Source organism: Orycteropus afer, unplaced genomic scaffold (assembly GCF_000298275.1).
Source record: "Orycteropus afer afer isolate SDZICR_OR568_19922 unplaced genomic scaffold, OryAfe1.0 scaffold00017, whole genome shotgun sequence".
Classification (NCBI taxonomy): Eukaryota; Metazoa; Chordata; class Mammalia; order Tubulidentata; family Orycteropodidae; genus Orycteropus; species Orycteropus afer.
The window spans coordinates 20,160,834-20,163,878 of NW_006921604.1; the positions used below are offsets into that span (position 1 = coordinate 20,160,834).

At 38.0% G+C, this 3,045-nt stretch overlaps 1 pseudogene; it reads right to left on the reverse strand.

Annotated features, from left to right (window-relative positions):
* LOC103213808 overlaps window positions 1–3,045 on the reverse strand; it is a 79,362-nt pseudogene that overhangs the window by 20,916 nt on the left and 55,401 nt on the right.

The following is a 3,045-nucleotide window of genomic DNA, read 5'->3' on the forward strand; positions in this document are numbered from 1 at the left end:
TTCCTTCTGAGGAGTGGCTGGTGGGTTTGAACCGCCAGCCGTCTGGTTAGCAGGCAAGTGTCTTAGCCACTATGCTACCAGAGCTCCCATATAGGCATATGTTTGTTACATAACATAATCACACAAATATCTTTTGATTTGATTGGGCTGATTTTTCAGTAAACCTGTGTGTCTATATCTGAATATGTACTTATGATAAGCATACAATGAGTAGAATTTCACTGAAAGTTTGTCTCTAATGGGGCGTTATATCTAAATCATTTGAGCAAATTAAAATAGATCAGTGGGCATGGGCCATGAAATCTCCATTAAAATAGACAGAAAAGAAAATTTTAATGATTTTTATAAAAATTGAGTGACAATAGACTTTCATGTTGTCCTTCAACCAGACACTGAGTGCAGAAGGATCCAGTAGGAAGCGTAATGTCATGGTTATGCATGTCTGAGGGACCAGGGTTCAAGGTATTTCTCCATTACTACTACGTATAGCCACATTTAGATGAATGGTTTCTCAAAGAGAAAAAAATAAGAGAGGTAGTTTTCAGATCTATTAAAAGGATATAATAATAACATGGGCTGTTAGATGGATTGAAACTTGATTCTAGACCACTGTTACTCAAATTTTAATTTGCATAAGAATGATCTGGCATGGTGGTTGCTAGGTACTGTCGAGTCGGTTCCTGTTCATAGTGAGCCCATGTACAACAGAATGAAACACTGCCCGGTCCTGTGCCATCCTCACAGTAGTTGCCATACTTGAGCCCATCGTGCACTGATAGGTCACACCAACTCATTGAGGTATTTCCCCTTTTTCACTTATCCTCTACATTTCCAAGCATAATATCTTTCTTCAGGGACTGGTCCCTTCTGATAACATGACCAAAGTAGGTGAGGTTAAGTCTGGGTCTCGCTTCTAAGGAGTGTTCCAGCTGCACTTTTACCAGAACAAGTTTATTCATTCTTCTGGCAGTCCATGGTATTCTCAGTATTCTTTGCTAACACCACAATTCAAACACACAACTCCTCTTCAGTCTTCCTTATCCATTGTCCAGCTTTCACATATATGTGAGGCAGTTGAAAATACTCTGGCTTGGTGAGGCGCACCTTAGTATTTTTTTTTTTTTAATAAAAATAAACTTTATTAAAAGCAGTTATGTGTGAGCAGAAAGACAGAACAACGAATGTAAACAATGTAAATATCACTACATTCTGCTCAATCTGATTGAATGCAAAAAGACAACTCTAAATGTTCTATGTGCTGCTACTAGCATGATACATTAAAAGATTCTATTGTATATACAGACAACATTCTAATTTTGAATATGAAAAAGTTAACTTATCTAAATTGATCTCAGCACCCAATTCTGACATCATCACAAACAGCTATAAGAATACCACTGTCTCTGCTAAAACTGATTTGCTGAATAGCATAGCAGCATCACATTATGATGAGTGTGATAGTTGGAGCTGTGTGTCAACTTGGCTGGACCACAATTCTGTGTGGTTTAAGCAGTTGTGATGTGGGTTATGCCCATGATGGGATCTGATATATATGTTTTGAGCAGCCAATCCATTGAAAGGGAGTTTCCCTAGGGGTGTGGCCTGCTTCCAATATATTTATGGACATCCTGGGAAAAGAGACACTCTTCTGTGGATAGGCATCCTGTTGTGCTTCCTACAACTGTCCACCAATTCGGCCTGGAGATCTTGGATTCATCATTTGTAGGTGTCAACAACTGGTATACTGCCTGCCAACCTTGAGCTCATCAGACCCTGCACCTGCGTGAGTCGGGAAAAGCCTCCAGCTTGACATTTGATCCAAGAATTGGGACTTGCCAGCTTCTATAAGTGTGTGAGCCATTTTCCTAAGATAAATTTCTCTTTCTCTATATGTATATATGAGCTTTACTGGTTTTGCTTCTCTAGAGAACCCAGCTTAACACAAGGAGTCAGTGTTGTGCATTTGGCTTTATGAGGATCTTCTTCTAAATCCCAAACCCAAAGTTTGCCAACTTGATTGCCCAATGTAAGCATCTTTTGCCAGAAATCCATAGAAAACCTCATTTACCAAAAGTCACATTGGTTGTAATCAAGTCGCCTGAGAATACTCACTTTAGACTCACTGGGTTTAGTTTTATCTATATCATTTTCCATTTTTTCAGGTTTCCAACACACAATGGCATTTTCACAAGACTTGGAAAGTATCAAATCACCTAACCATCACACACAATCAACATAATTCCTACGTATGTTTCTGGTAGAAAAGTCAGGAGAGTGAATTTTCTGAGAAATAAATAGCCTGTTAGTTGTATTTGGGTTATAATCATAGGATTCCTTGATTGCATTTATCACTTTCTTTGAATTTATCCTTCAAGTAAGAGAGTGATCCATACCACAGGACATTATTTATTTATTTATTTATTGTTGTTGAGAACATGCACAGCAGAACATACATCTATGCAACAGTTTCTACCTGCACAATTCAGTGATACTGATGACATTCTTCAAATTGTGCAGCCATCTTCACTCTCCTTTTCTTCTTTATTTCTTATTAGTTTTTAATTTTTGCAGTGTTCCCTCCCCTCCCTGGTAACCAATAAAGAAAGTTTCCTTCCATATATAAACCTTTCCTTGACTTTTTACAATAATAAACTAGTACAATATTTGCCCTTCTGTGATTGCCTTACTTAACTTAGCACAATGTCTTCCAAGTTCATCCAGGTTATGTAGTGTTTTACAGATTCTACATTATTCTTTAGTGTTGTATAGTATTCCACTGTGTGTATGTACCATAGTTGCTTATCCTTTCATTCTTCTGCTGATGGGCACCTAGGTTGTTTCCATCTTTTTGTTATTGTAAATAGTGCTGCGATGAACATGGGTGTACATGAAACTGTTCTTGTCCTGGCTCTCACTTCTTTAGGATATAACCTAGCAATGGGATTGCTGAATCAAATGGTATTTCTAATTCCAACTTTTTAAGGAATTGCCATACTGCTTTCCACAATGGTTGTACCATTTTACAGTCCCACCAGCAGTGTATGA